The sequence below is a fragment of the Crinia signifera genome, chromosome 7 (assembly GCF_055691185.1).
Source record: "Crinia signifera chromosome 7, ASM5569118v1, whole genome shotgun sequence".
In the NCBI taxonomy this organism is placed as follows: domain Eukaryota; kingdom Metazoa; phylum Chordata; class Amphibia; order Anura; family Myobatrachidae; genus Crinia; species Crinia signifera.
In genome coordinates this window covers 20,523,066-20,536,179 of record NC_139223.1, presented here as the reverse complement: position 1 = coordinate 20,536,179, position 13,114 = coordinate 20,523,066, and the positions used below count along the sequence as shown (strand labels likewise).

Below are 13,114 nucleotides of genomic sequence, written 5' to 3'. Positions count from 1 at the left end.
AGAGACCTATACTGAACTGGAGTGCCTTCTCCAGGGCCCTGGAGAAGCCTTATCCGATCGTGGTCACTTGCTTCTGTTGACGGTAATTGCTACCCTTTGTATGTTTTAATAGTTGCGTGTTAGCTGTACCTGCATTTCCACTTCATTGTCTTTACTTTGAATATCATACTAGCCTTGTTGAATACTGTTATAAATTGTAATGTTTGTAATCGTAAACTCTCTATGTCCAGTTTGGATGTAAAATATATTAAGACACGGGGTCGGAGCCATGATCATAATTTAACCCATGTTTCATTGTGTCATTATTATTTTTCATAAGCTTAGTAGCGTCTTAGATGCTCCACCAGCATTGCCCTGAATCTGTTAGCCAAATGTTTAGTGCATTCAGTATATCGCTAGTAATCTTATGGTAAAAATACATTTATATTTTAAATATACTCCTGTTGAGTCTCATCCGCATGTGCGTCTGAGTAGCACGTGGTAAAATAAACAGGCGTTATATTTAAAATATATTGTGTATAGTAACGGTTGCTAAGGGCAACCGTGGCTTGTTGTATAAGGTGAATAACAAGCGGTATAACTACTACATTACCCCTGGTATATTTAAATATTGATTTTTAATAAGATAGATAGATAGATAGATATAGGGAGAGAGAGACAAAGAGACAGAGAAATAAATACTACTAGTGCGTACATCTCAACAGTTTCAATTTGAGAATGCACTGGGTGCACCTGAAAAAGGAGTGTGGTCTATGTCAAAGGGGCGAGGCCTCATGGGGTGCAATGGCTGCAAGCCACTACCCCATTTTTCATCACTATGGGGGCATGGCAAGCACTGTGTAAGCTGACGCCTATTCCCCCATCCCCTCTAATACACTGAATAGATGCTGTGCGCTATTCTGCTGAGCAGAGAAGTGACAGGCAGGAGGGACTCCCAACTGCTCCCCACCTCTGTGCCGGACACTGCCAGCCCCGGGCAGGAACATTCCAAAAAACCAGGACTGGCCCATGAAAATCAGGACACTTGGGAGGTATGCTAGTGTATGCAGGTGGATAACAGAAATGTACTGTAGTAATAAACTATAGCTCTGTGCATTATAATGTAGCAATATGGGTGCCCAGGTACTGGGGACCACCGCATGTCCCCACTGTTGGTCAGTCCGACCCTATCTGTCACTTCTTGAACTAATATAACTATACAATGTGCAATGATCTGAGATTCAAAAAGAATGTAGTTGTTTTATTTCTTGAAACTTTATTGTATAATCCAAGACCATGAGCAGAAAAATGGCTTCTCCCAATAGGAATATAGCTGAGTCGCACATTGGAGCGATGCAGGTCATTAAAATAAATTGTTGATTTACTTCTAAAAATATCATCAAGCCCAAGGGCCGCTTACCTAGTTGGTAACAGATAATCATTTCTTTGTTCTTCCAATGGTAAAATATGATCCTAACACTATAAATATGATTCTTTCCTTTCCTGTGAGCTGCTGTCGGCCAAACTAAAGGTGAGATGTGATTCTGCTGCTAATTTACATTATACAATATGAGGTCACTGCACCTGATCTACAGCTGGGATGGGGAGATCTTTATTATTTTTTTTTTATATATATCCATACATTTTTATTCAAGATCTTGATGTACAGTATACATAGGTAAACAAGTCGTGGATTTACAAAGACAAATTGACCTTCCAATGAGCCGGTAGAACTCACTAATATCAGAAGCGCTCACTCATGCTTATATTTAAAGTGAACAAAACATTTTATTTGCAATTTATATTTTTTAACATCAGTAGTTCATGAAATGCAGATTTTATTGTATACAATAGACAATAATGGTGTTCCCTGTGGCTGTCTATGTGTGTAGTACTGTAGGACTGAAGTTTGATTATTGAATATACAGAATATTGGTTTGCATTAAAATGCATAGAAATCATGATGTAAGACTAAGTAAAAGATCTAGCAATGTAGCATGTACAATATAGAATAACACAAGTTCTTGGTGGGTAGGAATTTATCAATTACCACAAAAGTCAGTGTCCTGACCATGAATTACCGAGAAATGTAAGATCATATGGCATTTCGTTTTCATCGTAGTCTCCAAACACATTTCCCATTGACAAATCCAACTTTCCGTTCAGGAAAAAGTCCAGTGATTGATCCTCTAACCAGTCCAGTATAGCGGTCATGACATCGCCATTGGACAACAGGTCTTCCCATAAATGTGTTCCTTGAGCTTTGGAAAGAGGAAGAATAGCAAGGTTCAGTGAATGAGGGGGCGATGGTCAACCAATTCAAATAGTAACATAGTAACATAGTAGTTGAGGTTGAAAAAAGACATAGGTTTTTGGATTTTTATGCTTTTTTTCCATTTATTATACAATATGGGTTGAGTATCCCGTATCCAAAATGCTCGGGACCATAAGAATTTTGGATAACGGATTATTCCGTATTTTGGAATATTTTTATATTTCAATAATGTATCTTGAGGTATCTTGCATTTATGTTGTATAAACACATCAAACACATGAAATGCACACATATAAATATTTTATTTGTGCATAAAACAAGGTTTCAAAACATGAAACAAAGTTTGTGTAATATCTCAGGTACTGAAGTTGAATGCTAAGCAATCATTTTCTTGCACATATATTAAGTGCCAGTTACATATCATGTCCTCAGTAGTGCCAGTTACATATCATGTCCTCAATAGTGCCAGTTACATATCATGTCCACAGTAGTGCCAGTTACATATCATGTCCTCAGTAGTGCCAGAAACATATCATTTCTTCAGTAGTGCTGTTATACAGTAGATGACCCTAGTAGTGCCAGTTACATATCATGTCCTCAGTGGTGCCAGTTACATATCATGTCCTCAGTATCATGTCCTTAGTAGGTGTGTTACAGATGACCATTTCTGGAATATATGGTTTTCGGAATAATTTGGATAATGGATATTTGGATAAGGGATACTCAACTTGTATCTGCAAAAATAAAAGTGTGCAGTAATTTTCCGCAGTGTTCTACCAGACCTCTAGTACATACATTCAGAAACATCTTCTACTACTCTACTACTAGATCAGGACGCAGTCACTCCCTTTCTCAGGAATTCTTTCCTTCTCCTCCTCAGACTCTCCACCTCTATAAAACTTCAAATGGGTACTCAAGACCCACTTCTTCACCACGGTCAGCCAAATTTAACCTTAACTCTCTGTTCCACGCTTGCTGTCTACCTCACCCATGTCACTCCCATACAGGGGCAGATTGGCCCTGGTGGGAAACCAGGGCCGCGGACCATGATGTCAGCAGCCAGCGGCCGCGGCATTTTTCCTAATTCCAAAATGGCCACAGGAGGGCTGCTGTGCATGTGCGGCAGCGTGCAGCTCCTCCCATGGTCCTTTGCAGAGCTTGTGAGTGAAGTCTCATGGCTCCTTCTGTCCTCCTCCTTCTGATCCCCGGAAGCCAGCCGCAGCTGCAGCACACAGCGTGTGTTGTGTTCAGCCTCAAAGGCAGGAAGCGAGTTTACTTTCACTTTCTGCCTGACAGGACTGAGACCTGAGGAGAGCAACACTGCCGAGGAGGAAGCCAGCAGAACCCACGGAGCTGCAGGACACAGCCCCAGCAGCCACACAGGACAAAGGTAAGTTATGGATGAGAGATAAAAATGCTATGGGGGTGGGGGAGGACTTATGGGGAAAGGGGGCACACGACAATGCTAAGGGGGAGACTTATGGGGAGAGAGGAATGGGGTTCCTGACTTGGGGGGTTTGGGGGAAGGGGGCTGATGACAGTCACTGATATGGGGGGGTGGGGGGCTAATGACAGTCACTGGCATAGAGGGAGGCGGCTAGTGACACTTCTATGGGGGGAGGGGGCTAATGACATTGCTAGGGATAGAGGTAGGGGGCTAATGACACTGCCATGGGGGGGGGGGGCTAATGACACTGTCATAGAGGGAAGGGGGCTAATGACACTGCTATGGGGGGAGGGGGCTAATGACACTGCTATGAGAGAGGGGGGCTGATGACACTGCTGTGGAGGGAGGGGGGGTTAAGGACACTGCTATGGTGGGAGGGGGGCTAATGACACTGCTATGGGGAAAAATCTATGGAATGTGGGGGCCCAGGTGGCTATGACTTTGTTATGGGGGGAAGACATAAGCAGGAGGCTGGATAGATGGGGAGGGGACAGGAAGCAGCAAAGACAGGGAGGCTGGAAATACGGGGAGGAGGACAAAAGGTAGTAAATGGGTAGAAGGCTACAAAGACAGGGGTCAGGCAAGAGGCTACAAAGAGAATGGGGCAGGAAGCTTCAAAGATGGGTGCAAAGGATGCACCAAAGAGAAGGGAGGCAGGAGGCTAGAACAACAGGGGGACAGGAGGCAGCAAAGACTGTGGGCAGAAGGCTACAAAGTAGGGGGGCTTGAGTCTACAAAGGAAAAAGGGCAGACACTGGATTGTGGGGCCTGAAGGCAGCAAATAGGGGGCTGGAGGCTGGAAAGATGGGAGTGGGGGACAGAAGGCTGAATGAGGCAGTCAACTCAAGTGAGATGGGGCAGGAGGTGACACAGGGAACAGGAGTCTGGGGCCACAATGCATGTAGCTGGATAAAAACAGGAATTGATGGGACACAGAGCAGGAAGCTGGAGTGACATCGAGGCACAGGTTTGGTCGAACTTCTGTATGATAATGATGTATTCCTACACAAACAGGCATCTTCTTGACTATGGGATTTCCTACAACTGAAGACATCATCTGCCCAAAGAGGAGCAATTTCTCCAGTGGTTCCCCATCGCAGAGAAACCATTGTATAGGTAAGGTGTTTTCTTATTTACCACACACACCCTGTGCCAATTATATTAGCATTGTACATAGAACGTGTGCTGGGGCTTTGGGATGGCAGAAAGAGAGTCCAATGGACTTCAACACAAAAGATGCAGCTCATTGCTCGGCTATCTCTACAATTCCAAACCCCCGACACATGTACTATGTGCAATTCTGTTTGGTACAGGTACTATGGAAACAGTCCAGTCACAGTGCTCCCCCCTCATTCAGCCCAGTGTTCCTCCTTCCACTCCTATCTCACTGCCCCTTCCCACCCAGTACAGTGTCTCCCCTGCATTCATTAGCCTCCTCCATCCCTGTAGATGCGTGTGTATCAATGGACTCTCACGGACACCTGTGCAGCTTGAATCAGGTGCATCTTTATTCAGATCCGGCTAACACTGACTGACTGTCCGGCCGCCTGACCGGAAGTGAGTCACACCTAGAGACTACAAGTACCATGATGCACCACATGCATCTGCATACCCCCTTTTAACTGGAAGGACACATTATGCATAAACAGAGGTAGTAATGCAAAACAAAGATAAAGATATAAGAAAGACTAAACAATGAAGTCCTGGAATTTAGGATTGGGTTTGGACACACGCCCGGACCTGGTGATGGTGTGTTGAGAACCCATGGTATTGTCCTCAGCAATTTGGGAGGGCTCTGCCACCGGTATGATCTCTGGGATGGGATCGTCCACATGATGTGAATTATCACTAACATTGGTTGCAGCAGTGGTAGGAACTGATGGACCCGGCTGTGCAGGGTTCTCCTCAACCACACTCACAGGTGTCAGCGGTTGCGCTCATATAGGGAATTGTCAGATTGCACCACATAGCTGTTTGGACGCTCTGCAGGTCGCTGCACCACTGCTACTCTGTCGAAACCCTGTTCAGTCTGTATGCGAACAGGCTGGCCTGGGGAGAGTGGTGGCAGGCGGTGTGCCGATCTATCATACAATGCCTTGGAGCCTGCTCTGCGTCTGTTAATGCAGTCACGCACCTGAGATTCCACTCTGGGTTGTAAAAGCTGCTTTGCCATTGGAAGTACTGTTCGAGTGCGCCATGCCAACAGACACTGTGCAGGGGAGGGTAGTCCATCTCTGGGTATGTTTCTCAGGTTGAGTAAAGCTAAATAGATATCTGAGCCATCTCGTGCACATTTTTCCATCAGGTGCTTTAATGAGCGGACTGCTCGCTCTGCCAACCCATTGGACTGCGGATAGTGAGGGCTGCTGGGGATATGCTGATAGTCCCAAGTATTCGCAAACTCTGTGAACTCTCTGCTCTTGAATTGCATGGCATTGTCAGTGATTAACTGCTGTGGAGTACCATGTGCTGCAAAGTGCCTTTTTAATTTTGAGATTACCATCAGGCTTGTGGTGACTCAGAACCAGTCTGAGTCAACGAGCACCATGTACTCCTTCGCCCTCCATTCAAACAAATCTGCCACAAGGATGGACCAAGGTAGGTTCGGGATGTCGTGGAGCAGCATGGGCTCCCGTGGCTGATGTGGGTGTAGGGCGTTGCAGGGGACACAAAGTGATACAGCCCGTTCGATGTCACCGTACATAGAGGGCCAGAACGCAGTTTCCCGGCCCCTGCGCTTTGTAACTGGCACTACTAGGGTCATCTACTGTATAACAGCACTACTGAAGAAATGATATGTTTCTGGCACTACTGAGGACATGATATGTAACTGGCACTACTGTGGACATGATATGTAACTGGCACTATTGAGGACATGATATGTAACTGGCACTACTGGGGACATGAAATGTAACTGGCACTTAATATATGTGCAAGAAAATGATTGCTTAGCATTCAACTTCAGTACCTGAGATATTACACAAACTTTGTTTCATGTTTTGAAACCTTGTTTTATGCACAAATAAAATATTTATATGTGTGCACTTCATGTGTTTATGTGTTTATATTCTTACTATAGATCCACAGCTTGCCTGATATACATGACCTGTTGGTAGATCTTGAGGACAGGTTTGGCCACCCCTGCTCCAGAAGATAAAAGATAGTATCTGATTGGTTGCCCATAGCAACATCCCATGTGAAGGAGATCTCCTATTTTCATAAATCTCCCCCTTAGTTGCAAAATGATGCAGCTAGGATGCACCAGGAGATGCTGCTAATTAATATGATTTGCATAACTTGTATATCTGTGTACGCCTAACTCTGCATATGAAGCACAGTGGAAACTGGGATGGTAAAACACTTCTGCCTCTGCATCATGGCACTTGGTGTGCAGATTCAGAGACTCAGACGATCACCAATGTACAAGAGCTGCATATCAAATGAATCAGCTCAGGCTCCTGCTGCATCCTTGTTGCATGTATTTGCTAAGGAGACTCATCCTCATAGGAGACAAAAAGATGTCCGAAGTCTCACAGGGCATATCGTGCCAATAGGAGATATTTGGCGTGACTGGAACAAAGATGTATGTGCACACATTTCTATGAAACCAGTAAAGTCTAAATCAGGCATGTCCAACCTGCGGCCCTCCAGATGTGCTAAAACTACACATCCCAGAATGCCTTGCCACAATTTGGCTATTAGGGAATGCTAGAATGATGGCAATGCATGCTGGGATGTGTAGGAGGGCTGCAGGTTGGACATGCCTGGTCTAAATTATTAACTATTTTATTCAACAGATTTTTTAAGACACCGAGGCAAGGAAAAGCAATGGGCATCAAGCAGTAGTGTAACTACAAATATAGCGCCCCCCGCCCGAGAATTTTTGGTAACCCCCCCCCCCAGAAATGTTAACACACACCCTCCTTACCCCCATTGCCGTGGCCTCCTCTAACATCCAAAAAACTGTCTGCTATAAGGAGGCGGACATTTTGTGAGGGAGATTTTTCGGTACTTATGTAATATCTGGGCTCCCGTTTTTCTTATGAGACCACGTCCGCTCGCCACGCTTCTGGCACGGTGGCGCGCTACGCTCGCCACACTATATAAAATCAACTCCATGCGTAGTTGGATAGTAGGGGTATGAAAAAATGGGGTGCATTTAACATGGGAGCCCAGATAATACATAAGTACCGATTTTTCATAATAGTAGGAGCTGAGCCAATAGAACCGCCGGGACCGGTCATCGCAGAGAAGTAGATCTGCGTGTCCCAGTTAGAGGCAGCGGCAAGCGGCAACAGGGGTAAGGCAGGAGCGGAACAATAGCCCCGCAGACCCCGGCGGCCACACTTTACTCAGCGCCTCCCGGCGCCACTGACATCAAGGTTGTATCCAGTATACATATATATATATATAGAGAGAGAGAGGAGATTGGGGCAACAGGGCGGCACTCCAAGGCAGAGATTATTCTGGTGCAGGGTCCATAATAGAAATGCAAATATACTTACCCCCCCAGGGTGAAGGAGTTCAGACCAGCACTCAGTGTTGAAGTGAAGAAAAACGAGGGTTTATTTCAGGTACATCAGAAACAAACAGCAGCTGTCCCGACAGCTGTTTCTACTGGGCTAAGCCAGTTGTCATCAGGGGAACAGAAGCACACAGAATGAACAGCTTATAAAGCAAAAAAAGCACCAAACTGACATGAAAATGAGGTCCAATTGACCTATTCTGTCATTGATGACGGCCCTGGTACAGTGACCTATGTGTGGGCGTGTAGTGCTGTTCGACTGACAGCGGGAGTTCCCTGCGCGTCAGAGAGGAATGTCTCTGAGCGCCAGGACCCGTCATCAGCTGTGTGTAAGCGGCTGGTTGCTATGGTGACATACACACAAAGCGGCGGCAAGGGAGTGTGAGAGGAAGGAGAGACTCGGCTGTCCTGTATTGCGTGCTGAAAGTGGCGATAACGGCAAATCGCTGTCAATCGTACAGTAGTGGGGAGCTACCTGAGAGGTACAGCTGGCTAATGTGCAAGCGGCATCAATGTCCGCAGTGTCTGCTACATGAAGCAGCGTATTCTTTTTACCGACACAGATGACCTGGCCTTTGACAAGGATACACCAGAGGAACTTTATCACGACTTACTTAAGCTTAGGAAGCGGGAGGTTGAGCTACAACTCCATGGACAGACTCTGTCTCAGTACTACAAAGAAGCTTTGATCCCAAGAGGCTTCAGACTGTACAACCAACCCACACTCGGGAGACACAGCAACGAGTTCTGCGTCAAGTGGTGTAGCATCCTTAATAAATGCTCACATGATTTGATGCTCTTGGTCATCGAGCAAACGAGCGTGGACCTTAACCTGATAAAAGCTGACATAGCTGATCTTCAGAGCACAGAACCTTACAGTATACTGCAGGAACCCCAGAGTGAGCTCCTGCAAAAACTTGAGACGGAAATTGAGAAATTTAAAGACAACCTGTTGAAATTCAAAAAGGGAAAGTACAAACAAGTAAAATTGGATTACAAGGAAAACAGGGTATATCCTTGGTTTTCTAGACTGGAACCCAGAAAATTTCGCAAACAACAGAGAAGAGGAGTTGGCAGACGCCCTCCTGCTCAATTTACAGACATTGAGAGTCGTTCTCACACATCCACGAGTGACTCTGAAGCACCATCAGGTAGTACGCAGGAAGCGAGATACCTAGCCCGTGGCGAACGTACTCGCTGACCGCCAAAAAACCTGCTCTACCCACCCGCCGAGGTGGGAGAAAAAGGAAAAAAGAAGCCAGCAAAGTGAGCTTGGGTTCTGTAGTTTTCAACCTCTCGGACCATCATCTCTCTCCAGCAGAGGCATCACTGCTTAATAAGGGACTATCCTTCGTCCCCACGTTGACTCAAGACCTCTTTAAGTGGCAGGTTGATATGTATCGCCTTGGGAGACAACTCCGGCTGCGAGATCACTTCCTAAAGCAACCAGCAGTCAACACCATTCTTCAGACTGATGCAACTCACACTTTGAAATGCAAAAGCACATTTGACCCCCCCACGACGAATGCCTCCATCAATACATTCACCAGGCTGCTCAAAAGAGATACCAATCCACACATCAAGGAGCAAAAGATTTCGTACCACAATATCTCCAGAGCGGAGAAGGAAACCATCAAATCTCTGTCCAGTGATTCCAACCTGATCATCAGGCTGGCTGACAAGGGGGGAGGTATTGTACTCCTCAACCGTGACTACTACACCCAAGAGGCCGGTACCCAATTGTCGGATTCAACTTGCTATGAAGCTCTTGGACATGACCCTACCTGGCAATTCAAGAAACTCATCGATCAAATAATTCAAATTGGCTTCAACAACTCATTTATCAACAAAGAAACGGCAGATTTTCTGAGACAGACACACCCCAAGATTCCATTCTTATACACCCTGCGGAAGGTTTATAAATCCATGACGTCACCACCCGGCAGGCCGATTATTTCAGCAAGGGAATCTTTGTGTCAGCCGTTATCACAACTGGTGGACTTCCACCTACAACCGGTGGTTAAGCAGATTCCATCCTTTATTTCTGATACCAGTGACTTCCTCAGAAAAATCGAAGTGCTGAAGGACATCCCACCAGGGACTCTACTGGTAACATGGGATGTTTGCAGTCTCTATACCAACATCCCCCATCAATTAGGACTGGACTCCTGCCGTGCTGCATTAACCAACAATCCACAGTATGTTGGACCACCAGTCGAATACCTGCTTACTCTGATTGAAACCATTTTGACCAAAAACTATTTTCTATTCGAGAATTGTTTCTACCGACAAAAACAGGGGACAGCCATGGGTTCCAACATGGCCCCATCATATGCCAACATTGTGATGGGGGCCTTTGAGTCTGAACACATCACGGGTAACCCCAAATACAAGGACAACATTCTCTTTTTTGTCAGATATATCGATGACTTGTTTCTGCTCTGGACAGGAGGTGAGCCACGACTACTGCAATTCTTCGATTATCTCAACTCGCTCCCCTGTACCATTAAATTCACCATGAACTTTAGCGACAAGTTTATTAACTACCTTGATGTAACCATCACCCTTGTTGGTACTGCCATCAAATCCACCATCTATGCCAAAGAGTCCGACAAAAACACTCTCCTCCACGCTAATAGCTTCCACCCAGCACCCCTCAAGAGAGGGCTCCCGTATTCCCAATTGCTGAGAGTCAGACGCGTCACCTCAGACGGGGATGAATGTGAGGAGGCCCTAACACGGATGGGTGAGAGGTTCCTTGAACGGGGCTACAGCAAACAAGAGGTGGACGCGGCAACCCAGAGGGTTAGAGCACTGGAAAGGTCAACCCTTCTCCAGACCAAAGAACAACAAGAACCGGTGAAATCGAAGATCCTGAACTTCTGCAGTACATACACGGTGGCCTCTAACCAGATACGCAGTAAGGTAAATGAACACTGGCACCTGATTGCCAGCGACCCGGTACTATCAACTGAACTTTCACAGCCGCCCAGGTTTGCATACAGGAGGGGACCCAATCTCAGGGATCTCCTTGTGAAGACAGCACCTGGACCAGCTCCGGCGAGCAAAACCCATTGGCTCAACCGCAAGAAAGGCACGTTCAAATGTGCAGGTTGCACGAATTGTAATTTCATACAAATCGGTTCACACTTTACTAACCCTCAAGACGGGACCAAATACTCCATTAAACATCGGTTGGACTGTAATAGTCAGTATGTGATCTATGCCCTCCAATGTCCTTGCAATTTCCTATATGTTGGCAAGACCACTAGAATGCTTAAAGAATGCCTGAGTCAACATCGCTCCTCCATTAAGAAATGCTACAACTCACAGGATGCACAAAATGACCTGAAAAACCTCCCTGTGGCAAGACATTTTCTTTCTAAATCTCACACTGTCACGCAACTCAAATGCTTCATCATTGATCATATACCACCCCTCAGAAGAGGAGGTGATAGAGACAGACTTCTACTACAAAGAGAACTGCAGTGGATCTTTAGACTGAACTGCATGTCCCCTTTTGGACTCAATGAAGATTTTAAAATGAGTTGTTTCCTTTAGTGTGCTTTTTCTATTTTTTTCTCTGTTTTTCCTTCAATCATGTAATTTTTTACTGTCCTGTTTGCTGTATATTGTTATGTAAATGTACAGTATTGAGCACCTCCGTGTGTACCTGGCTAACTGGCCCTGATGGGCTCAGTCTTCTGCGCATGCAACGGTGTGGCACCCTGCAGCTGTATGACCCACCTTGGTGATTCAGACATTCTTTGTTTTATCTCACTCAGGCTCCCCACACCACATCGTTGTGGCTGCCTACCTGGGCATCAGCATGACCATTCTGCACTTTCCCATAGCCATGTATTGAGCACGTACTTTATTACATCTTGCCCCATTTTCATCTGTGGGCACAGCTATGGCACATTTCGATCACTGTATTATGTATACCGCCCTCCACTATCACCGCCCACTAGTTAGACTGGGTTCGGTGAGGTCGGGCTACACAGACTACTGCAGCTCTCCTACTTTCGCACTCGCTGCATCCCTGCGTTTTTTTGGATTCATGGTATCCAATCAGTGTACTGTATATTGTACTGTGGCTCTCCGACTGTGGCACTCGCTGCAAATGTGCACAGAATCTCTGTGGATTCATGATACCCGGCTCTTTATGGTTTGTTCAGTACCTGCTTTGTTATGCATGCTCCGTTGTGTTATACATCTGTTCAGCGCAGACACACACCTGATTAGCCCTCCTACTACTTTCTGCTTCATGTAGCAGACACTGAGGACATTGATGCCGCTTGCACATTAGCCAGCTGTACCTCTCAGGTAGCTCCCCACTACTGTACGATTGACAGCGATTTGCCGTTATCGCCACTTTCAGCACGCAATACAGGACAGCCGAGTCTCTCCTTCCTCTCACACTCCCTTGCCGCCGCTTTGTGTGTATGTCACCATAGCAACCAGCCGCTTACACACAGCTGATGACGGGTCCTGGCGCTCAGAGACATTCCTCTCTGACGCGCAGGGAACTCCCGCTGTCAGTCGAACAGCACTACACGCCCACACATAGGTCACTGTACCAGGGCCGTCATCAATGACAGAATAGGTCAATTGGACCTCATTTACATGTCAGTTTGGCACTTTTTTTGCTTTATAAGCTGTTCATTCTGTGTGCTTCTGTTCCCCTGATGACAACTGGCTTAGCCCAGTAGAAACAGCTGTCGGGACAGCTGCTGTTTGTTTCTGATGTACCTGAAATAAACCCTCGTTTTTCTTCACTTCAACACTGAATGCTGGTCTGAACTCCTTCACCCTGGGGGGGTAAGTGTATTTATATATATATAGAGAGAGAGAGAGAGAGAGCGAGCGGGCACCCACCAAAGTAAAA

The 13,114-nt window shown here is 46.0% G+C and overlaps 1 long non-coding RNA gene across 3 annotated transcripts in view; it reads left to right on the top strand.

Moving 5' to 3' along the window:
* The window catches only part of LOC146021406 (uncharacterized), a 67,935-nt gene that overhangs the window by 13,236 nt on the left and 41,585 nt on the right, over positions 1-13,114 (top strand). For 2 of the 3 annotated variants that reach the window (XR_014450894.1, XR_014450895.1), the window contains exons 3-4: positions 3,551-3,644; positions 4,716-4,817. This is a non-coding gene — a long non-coding RNA (uncharacterized LOC146021406). Of the gene's footprint in view, positions 1-3,550; positions 3,645-4,715; positions 4,818-6,006; positions 6,667-13,114 lie in introns of those variants that run through there. The other variant, XR_014450893.1, reaches the window with a different exon arrangement.